Genomic DNA, 10510 nt, shown 5'->3' with positions numbered 1-10510 from the left:
ATCCATGCACACAAACTCTTCCCCAGTCCTTGCATCCTCAACTTTTGCACCAGACTTCTGTGGGGAACAGTGTCGAAGGCCTTTGCAAAGTCCAAGTATATCACATCTACAGCATTCCCAATATCCATATTAGCATTCACTACCTCATAAAAGCTGAGCATGTTAGTCAAACAGGACCTGTCTTTAGTAAACCCATGTTGATGCTGAGAAATAAGATTATTTTCTACTATGAAGTCATGTATAGTATCTCTTAGTAACCCCTCAAATAGTTTGCATACAACTGATGTTAAGCTTACAGGTCTATAATTTCCTGGATCAGATTTTTTGCCCTTCTTAAATAATGGGAAAACGTGGGCTGTACGCCAATCCACTGGGACTCTGCCAGTTGCAAGAGAGTCACAAAAAATAAGATAAAGGGGCTTAGCTATAACTGAACTTAATTCTCTTAGGACCCGAGGATGCATGCCATCCGGGCCAGGTGCCTTGTCTATTTTTAATTTATAGGTGAAGTGTGATTCACTTTTGTAGGCTCCACCCACTTTTCTGAATATTAATCCCAGTCACCCAGTGACCAACTGTGCAAACTTTAAAATCCCTGCCATTAACAGTGTAAGAATGGCTGCAGTTTACATTTTCCCAGTGAAATTTGTATTTGTCTCCACCCACTGATGACCCGGCGTTGCCGGGTATGTATTTGACTGGTGTTGGCTCCGCCCACTTTCTAACCCTAACACACAAACACTCAATTACCAAGTTTGTGAGCTTTGGGGTCCTTGGCATCAATAATTTGTGTATTCCCATAGAAATTAAACAAATCAGATAGGCTGTTTGTGGCTCCGCCCCTCTCCAGCATTTGAACCCCAGTCACCCAATGACCAACTGTAGCAGGTTTGAGGCATCTGCTATTAACAGTGTAAAAATGGCAGCAATTTAAATATTCCACTTGAAAATCAACAGGTGAATTTTGATTGGCTATTATAGGCTCCACCCACTTCCCTGAATATTAATCTCAGTCACTCAGTGACCATCTGGGCAAAGTTTGGGAACCCTGCCGAAAACAGTGAAGAAGGGCTGCAGTTTACAATTCCCCAGAAAAATCTGTTTTTAACTCCACCCACTTTTTGTAACCTGGACACACAGTCACTACTCAATGACCAAGTTTGTGAGCTTTTGGATTCCTGGCATCAAAATTGTGCTAATGGAAGCAGTTTATCCAGCAAAGAAATCTGGCTGATTTTGGCTCCGCCCCTTTACTGAAACTGTAGCAGGTTTGAGGCCTCTGCTATTAACAGTGTGAGAATGACTGCAGTTTCAATATTCCCCTTGAAAATCAATAGGTGAATTTTGATTGGCTCTTGTAGGCTCCACCTACTTTTTTGAATATTAATCCTAGTCACCCAGTGACCAACTGTGTGAAGTTTGAGAACCCTGCCATTAACAGTGTAAGAAAAGCTGCAGTTTACATTTTCCCATGTAAAAAGTTAGTTGTTTTTGGCTCCGCCCACTATTTCTAATCTTGACATACAGTCACTCAATGACCAAGTTTATGACTTTTGGGGTCCTTGGCATCAATAAGTTAAATTAAACATATCTGATTGGCTGTTTGTGGCCCGCTACCTTTTCAGAAAAACCCCAGTCTCCCAGTGACTGACTGTACCAGATTTGAGGAATCTTCCATTAAGAGTGTAAGAATGGCAGCAATATAAATATTCCCCTTGAAAATCAAGAGGTGAATTTTGATTGGCTGTTGTAGGCTCCACCCACTTTCTAAATATTAATCCCTGTCATCCAGTGACCAACTGTGTCAAGTTTGGAAACCCTGCCATTAACAGTGTAAGAATGGTTGCAGTTTATATTTTCCTATGTAAAAAAAATAGTTTTTGGCGCCGCCCACTTTTTTTAACCTTGGCATATAGTCACTCATTTACCAAGTTTATGAGCTTTGGGGTCCTTGATATCAATAATTTGTATATTCCCATTGAAATTAATCAAATCTGATTGGCTGTTTTTGACTCTGCCCCCTTTCTGAATTTGAACCCCAGTCACCCAGTGACCAACTGTACCAGGTTTGAGGCATCTGCTATTTACAGTGTAAGAATGCCAGAAATGTAAATATTTCCCTTGAAAATCAACAGGTGAATTTTGATTGGCTGTTGTAGGTTCCATCCATTTTCCTGAATATTAACTCAATCTCAAGATTTTGAGAACCCTGCCATTAACGGTGTAAGAATGGCTGCAGTTTATATTTGACAGTGAAACTTGATTTTGGCTCTCCCCACTTTTTGTAACCTTGACACACAGTCACTCAATGACCAAGTTTGTGAGCTTTCAGGTTCCTGGCATTAAAAAATGTGTCAATGGAAGCAGTTTATCCAGCAAAGAAATCTGATTAGCTGTTTGTGGCCCCACTCCTTTAGCAAATTTGTACCCCAGTCACCCAATAGATAGCTGAATTTTTATTGGTGGTTGTAGGCTCCACCCACTTTCCTGAATCGTATACTCATTCACCCAGTGACCAAGTGTGCCAAGTTTGAGAATCCTGCGATTAACAGTCTAAGAATGGCTGCAGTTTACATTTTCCCATTAAAAATGAATGGCTGAAATTTGATTGGCTGTGTTATGCTCCTTCCACTTTTCCTGAATTTGTAACCTCGGTCACCAAGTGACCGCCTGTGCCAAGTTTGGGGACTCTGGCTTAATTACTGTGAGAATGGCAGCCCTTTACATTTTTTCCATTTACATGAATGGGTGAAATCTGATTTGCTGTTTGTAGCTCCGCCCACGTGTGCAGGGGGGCGCGAGACCCCCAGAACCTATCATCCCAGGCAGTAAGGGATCTGCATGCCAAGCAGGGATGCTCGGAAAATTCCGCGGAATTATGAATTCCGTGATTCCGGCCGGAATTAGGTTAATTTTGATTCCGGTAGTCAAAACGGAATTCCTATACCTCTCAAACGGAATTCCGCGGAAATTTTATAATTCCGACGGAATTTTCCGGAATAGCACAAAAAATCTCCTCCTCCTTTCATCAAGTAGGGAATTGCAGATTTTCAAAACAGCTTATATACCATAGCTGGGATTTGAACCCAGGACACAGTGTGTAGTAGGTATCTGTCTTACCCTCTAGAGTTATGTAAGGTTTAAAAAAATATGTGTTAAGTTCATCCTCTTAAAGAGGAACTTCAGCCTAAACAACCATACTGTCATTAAGTTACATTAGTTATGTTAATTAAAATATATAGGTAATATAATCTCTTACCCACCCTATTTTAAAAGAACAGGCAAATGTTTGATTACATGAGGGCAGCCATCTTTTCAGTTGAAAGGGGGTGACAGGGAGCATGAGACACAGTTCCAACTGCCCTGTGTGCTGATCACCCTTCCCAGTTGCTAGGCAACGTGAATAACAACATAGGAAATCCCATCATGCTCTGCACAGCATCAGGGAAAAAAAGTCCGGGCAGTTTTATTTGATGGGTGGAGCTTAGCTAAAAATGCAGCTAAAAATGATGCTTTGGAAAGAAAAACAAAGTTCTGATGCTGTGAAACTGTTAAAGAAACACCAAGCCTTTTCAGTTCTGCTGAGTAGATTTTTAGTCCGGAGGTTCACTTTAAACTCCTCTGCTCCTTAATAAAGAGCAAGGAAACTCCAACAGGGTGCAGATTTCCTCATAAATGGGTCAAAGCATCACCACCCTATATCTGCTTGTTACAGTCATTGGTGCACTGCGATGTAAGGAAAAAAACGAATTTGTCTGACCTTTTTTGGAAGGGAAAACTGTATCCCATACTCCAGATGTGGGGTCACAAGTGAACTATACAAAGGGAGTAGTATACTAGCATCTTGTGATTTTATTTCCTTTTTTATGCATCCCCAAATTGTATTTCCTTTAGATGCTGCTGCTTGGCATTTAATGTGGTTGCTTAAAGAGACATTAAAGCGAGAAAAAAAAAATGATATAATGAATTGGTTGTGTAGTACGGATAATTACTAGAACTACTAGTAGCCAAAAAAAAAATTGTTTCTCATATTTGTATTTTCAGTTATAAAGTTTTTTTTTTTTTTTTTGGTTTTTTTATAACATTGCATCATTCTCTAATATTTTCAGTTTACACATTACTCATCATTCTAAATGATTTTACAGGGCAGGCCAGTGAACTATTGAACTTTCCTATGCTGAAGAAAAAACAATACAGTGACTGACAGTTGAGATAACAAGCTTCAGAAGACAGAACTCTCTGCAACTTTGAAAATTGTGGAGCTCAGTGGCTCTTTTCCATAGATAACTGGAGTTTCTCAACTTTTCCTGTGCTGGAAACAATATTATGCTGGGAATACACGGCTCGATTCTGAGCCAGATAGATGGCTCGATGGATAATTTCCGACATGTCCGATCTCCCGCCCGATCGTTTCCACGCTCAATTCTGCATGGAGAACAATGGGAAAAGATAAGAAAACCGAGCAGAAGATAAAAGAATCGGCTGCAAAATCGAGCGGGAAATCAATCAGGCAGTAGAATCGAGCAGCAAAATCGAGCCGTGTATGCCCAGCAGTAGAGTTGTTTCTCTGCTCCTAATGTTTTATTTCTTAGCTACTACACATACAAATCATTATATCTTATTTTTTTTCGCATCAGTGTCTCTTTAACATGCTGTAAACCAGTATTCCCAAGTTCTTCTCCAAGTCTGATGTTCCCAGCTGTATGCATTTATTTTACATGGTGCTATGCCATGCACACCCAAAATATATGACCTTAAATTTGATGTTAAATTGATGTGTTTTTTCAATTTTTGGTGAAAATGTGTGTTTTGGTGAAAAGTTTCCATTTTCCTAACTCCTTTACGGTCACTTCAGAAATGGCTATTTGTTATGTGACACCTGGTAGTTAGCCCTCTCTCCTTGTAGCACTAGAATCCCATATTGTTATCCTAACCAGGACAAATGCAGGAGGGGATTACAGCTGCCCAGAATCCCCCCTTAGACCTGGGCCGGTGCAAGTTTAGACACCGGAATATCTGCAGGCATCCTGCAGCTCACAGCACTGCCCCTTTCTTTCCCTGCTACAGTTGACTTTGGATGGAGCAGCAGCGTGTGTAAAGAGCATGGAGCAGCAGCGTGTGTTCAGAGCATGGAGCAGCAGCGTGTGTACAGAGCATGAAGCAGCAGCGTGTGTACAGAGCATGGAGCAGCAGCGTGTGTACAGAGCATGGAGCAGCAGCGTGTGTTCAGAGCATGGAGCAGCAGTGTTTTTACAGAGCATGGAGCAGCAGTGTTTGTACAGAGCATGGAGCAGCAGTGTGTGTACAGAGCATGGAGCAGCAGCGTGTGTAGAGAGCATGGAGCAGCAGCGTGTGTTCAGAGCATGGAGCAGCAGCGTGTGTTCAGAGCATGGAGCAGCAGCGTGTGTACAGAGCATGGAGCAGCAGGGTGTGTACAGAGCATGGAGCAGCAGCGTGTGTTCAGAGCATGGAGCAGCAGCGTGTGTTCAGAGCATGGAGCAGCAGCGTGTGTACAGAGCATGGAGCAGCAGCGTGTGTACAGAGCATGGAGCAGCAGCGTGTGTTCAGAGCATGGAGCAGCAGTGTTTTTACAGAGCATGGAGCAGCAGCGTGTGTTCACAGCATGGAGCAGCAGCGTGTGTACAGAGCATGGAGCAGCAGTGTTAGGACAGAGCGTGGAGCAGCAGCGTGTGTTCAGAGCATGGAGCAGCAGCGTGTGTTCAGAGCATGGAGCAGCAGCGTGTGTACAGAGCATGGAGCAGCAGGGTGTGTACAGAGCATGGAGCAGCAGTGTGTATACAGAGCATGGAGCAGCAGCATGTGTTCAGAGCATGGAGCAGCAGCGTGTGTTCAGAGCATGGAGCAGCAGCGTGTGTACAGAGCATGGAGCAGCACTGTTTTTACAGAGCATGGAGCGGCAGCGTGTGTACAGAGCATGGAGCAGCAGCATGTGTACAGAGCATGAAGCAGCAGCGTGTGTAAAGAGCATGGAGCAGCAGCATGTGTACAGAGCATGGAGCAGCAGCGTGTGTACAGAGCATGGAGCAGCAGCGTGTGTACAGAGCATGGAGCAGCAGCGTGTGTACAGAGCATGGAGCAGCAGCATGTGTACAGAGCATGAAGCAGCAGCGTGTGTAAAGAGCATGGAGCAGCAGCATGTGTACAGAGCATGGAGCAGCAGCGTGTGTACAGAGCATGGAGCAGCAGGGTGTGTACAGAGCATGGAGCAGCAGTGTGTATACAGAGCATGGAGCAGCAGCATGTGTTCAGAGCATGGAGCAGCAGCGTGTGTTCAGAGCATGGAGCAGCAGCGTGTGTACAGAGCATGGAGCAGCACTGTTTTTACAGAGCATGGAGCGGCAGCGTGTGTACAGAGCATGGAGCAGCAGCGTGTGTTCAGAGTATGGAGCAGCAGCGTGTGTACAGAGCATGGAGCAGCAGCGTGTGTACAGAGCATGGAGCAGCAGCGTGTGTACAGAGCATGGAGCAGCAGCATGTGTACAGAGCATGAAGCAGCAGCGTGTGTAAAGAGCATGGAGCAGCAGCATGTGTACAGAGCATGGAGCAGCAGCGTGTGTACAGAGCATGGAGCAGCAGCGTGTGTACAGAGCATGGAGCAGCAGCGTGTGTACAGAGCATGGGGCAGCAGCGTGTGTACAGAGCATGAAGCAGCAGCGTGTGTACAGAGCATGGAGCAGCAGCGTGTGTACAGAGCATGGAGCAGCAGCGTGTGTACAGAGCATGGAGCAGGAGCGTGTGTACAGAGCATGGAGCAGCAGCGTATGTACAGAGTATGGAGCAGCAGCATGTGTACAGAGCATGGAGCAGCAGCATGTGTACAGAGCATGGAGCAGCAGCGTGTGTACAGAGCATGGAGCAGCAGCGTGTGTACAGAGCATGGAGCAGCAGCGTGTGTACAGAGCATGGAGCAGGAGCGTGTGTACAGAGCATGGAGCAGCAGCGTATGTACAGAGTATGGAGCAGCAGCATGTGTACAGAGCATGGAGCAGAAGCATGTGTACAGAGCATGGAGCAGCAGCGTGTGTACAGAGCATGGAGCAGCAGCGTGTGTACAGAGCATGGAGCAGCAGCCTGTGTACAGAGCATGGAGCAGCAGCGTGTGTACAGAGCATGGAGCAGCAGCGTATGTACAGAGTATGGAGCAGCAGCATGTGTACAGAGCATGGAGCAGCTCTGGAGAACTTACCAGGGTCAGGTATGAGCACATTCCTGTGCCCTGCTGTGTGAATGCTTCACTTTCCCCTTCCATTAGCAATGTCATCTGTCCTCATTATTATCTGTATCCAAACTGCTGTTGATCGATCCCGTTGTCAGTCGGTCGGACAGGAATTATTATTATACTGTATTTTGCGTAGCTGAGGGAGAACTTTCAGGAAATCCCCCCCCCCCTTGAAAATCCTGGGTTTGCCCCTGCAGGACACGATCTACTCGTAGTTCTTTTGTACCATTCTAGTTTTATGTACATTTTCCATGGAGTCTCTGATTACCTCCCACTCCATTCATGGTTTGCCATTAATCTATCTCTGTAATATTGAACTCAAGTAATGCCTTTATGATCAATAGTGTTTTACATTGTACAATTGTAAAGGAATATCTCAGATACCTTCATATCCCTCACGTGTTTCCCAGTCCCTCACAAATGGCTGTTAGTTAATTTGTGAATTGGCCACATTGCACATTAGGATTAATGCTGTTAACATGCAGGTTTGAACCACATATGGTTCATGTTTATCTTGGTAGTTTCAAACATTACTAGAATCTAGTGAAAAGCAAAATCTAAAAAAATAAAATAATTAAAAAATAGAGAAAATTATTTAGCTTGTCATGACCAGTAAAATGACACGACAGATTTGTGACACTCCACTTCAAGTAAATTCTGATGAATCAATGATTGAACACAATTACTTTAACTGAGAATAAAGGCTCAAACACACGCTCAACAAGAGTATTTTAAAGAGACTCTGAAGTCTCCCTAAAATGAGGTTTTTAGTTTAAAAACTTCATTACCTTTATTGTACCACCTAAAACGCTGCAGAACCGCGGCTGAAAACCTCCTCGATCACCCCATACTCACGGGGGTACACGCAGGCAACCTCCGCATAGAGGCAGCGCGGCTCTTCCTCTATGCACGTCAATCAGCGCCCGATCGCCGCCTCTCCCCCGCCCCTCTCAGTCTTCCTTCACTGAGAGGGGCGGGGGAGAAGCGGAGATATGCGCTGATTGACACGCATAAAGGCGGCAGCAAAATCCACGACCAAGAATGCCGTGGATTTTGCCTGCCCTGTACCAGTTCTGCGGCATTTTAATAGAGACTATAATGTTAATGAGGTTTTTAAAATAAAAACCTAATTTTAGGGAGACTTCAGAGTCTCTTTAAATGCACAATTATCAAACAACTTGAAGAAGTTGGACAACTTTTGTCAAGGTGTTATCACTGATAAGAGGCGGCCAACAACTGATAAGAAGCAGCTCAAGTCAGTCCATCTGTAGGATTGACTTAACAAGAATCCCAAGAAATCCGAGAGATGTACTTCCTGACCACCAGGGGGGGCCGTGCTATGCATATGTCTGCCAGGAACATCCCATCCCACCGAAATGCAAAAAATCAGGTGTAAAATCTGGCCTCAGTAGAAAAAAATTATGATATCATGAATTGGTTGTGTAGTATGGATAACTTATTTTCAGTTATATAGGTTTTTATATATATATATATATATATATATATATATATATATATATATATATATATATATATATATATATATATATATATATATATATTTATATTTACATATATATATATATATATATATATATATATATATATATATATATATAACATTGCATCATTCTCTAATATTTGCAGTTTACACACTACTCAGCATTCTTGATGATTTTACAGAGCAGGCCAGTGAACTATTGACCTGTCCTCTGCAGAGAAAAAAAAAGATAAATTTGACATTTGAGATAACAAGCTTCAGAAGACAGAGCTCTCTGCAACTTCGAAAGTCGTGGAGCTCAATGGCTCTTTTGCATAGATAACAACTGGAGTTTCTTAACTCTTCCTGTATTGTCCTTCAAACCTGGTGGAACAGACCCTACCCCAAAAATAAACTCTTGCTTAGCTGAGCTTCAGGCATGGATGAATGATAACTGGTTGAAACTGAATGCTGACAAAACTGAGGTCCTGTTTGTCCAAAGCCAGTGCTCGCCATCAAAACAGCTCTATCCTAAAGCAACACCAATCAGGATTGGGAATTCAGACATAAACAGCTCCAACCTTGTGCGCAGCCTTGGCGTACTAATCGATGGGGAATTGAGTTTCAGAAACCAAATTTCATCTGTAGTTAAATCTTCCTTCTTTCATCTGAAGAACATTGCAAAGATTAAACATCTGATTCCCCCAGAGGATCTTCCAACCCTAGTCCACGCCTTCATCACATCACGGCTGGACTACTGCAATGCCCTTTATGCTGGCCTCCCCAAAAAGGACCTGCGTCGCCTGCAATTAGTGCAGAATGCTGCTGCCAGACTGCTAACAAACCAGCCTCGCCACTGTCACATTACACCGATCCTTCGCTCACTGCACTGGCTACCAGTAGAATGGAGAATACTCTTCAAGATTGGACTGCTGACATTCAAATCCCTGCACAATCTGGGCCCTGGATACATGAAGGACTTGCTGAAGCTGCACCACACCTCTCACAACCTCAGATCAGCAAGTTCTATAAACTTGGTCACTCCCAGAGTGCACCTCAAAAAATCTGGAGACAGAGCCTTCTGTCATGCTGCCCCTACTCTTTGGAACTCCCTACCACACCCAGTAAAGACAGCACCATCCCTGGAGCTATTCAAATCCAGACTGAAAAGCCACCTGTTTAGCCTGGCATTTCCAGATTTATAAAATTCTTCCCCTGTACCACGATGGTCGGAGCCATGCTTATGCGCTTTGAGTCCCACGGGAGAAAAGCGCTTTACAAATGTTATTTGTTGTTGTTGCTGTATTGGAAACAATATTAGACTTATGTCTCTGCTCCTAATGTTTTATTTCTTAGATGTACTACACATACAAATCATTATATCATATATTTTTTTCCGCTTCAGTGTCTCTTTAATGACAGAATAAAAAACTGAGAATTAACAATTTATTTCAGTGTTTCTCTTTAAATAAGATATAAATTGCCTCAAGTTCAAAACAAAACTTTATTACCCAACAGAATATCACATTTATGATCACTTTTATGAAAGTAACATTTTTTCATACTATACAAATAAACTTAATATAATAAAATCACCTCTTTTGGATCAAACCAGTTTGTATTTAAAATACCGTATGCCAAAAATATTACTACTATAACATTTTTAGCTGTTCAGACTTTTCAGGCGTAGTTCTCTAAGGATCTTTAACACTGTTGTGTTTTTTTTCCTGCTTATTCATTCTACCACTACCAGTAAGGAACTGCAGTAGCCTTTTCAGATTTCTGAATAA

Source organism: Hyperolius riggenbachi, chromosome 5 (assembly GCF_040937935.1).
Source record: "Hyperolius riggenbachi isolate aHypRig1 chromosome 5, aHypRig1.pri, whole genome shotgun sequence".
Taxonomy (NCBI): Eukaryota; Metazoa; Chordata; class Amphibia; order Anura; family Hyperoliidae; genus Hyperolius; species Hyperolius riggenbachi.
The sequence above is the reverse complement of the archived record's forward strand: the minus strand, read 5'-3'. Positions refer to the sequence as shown.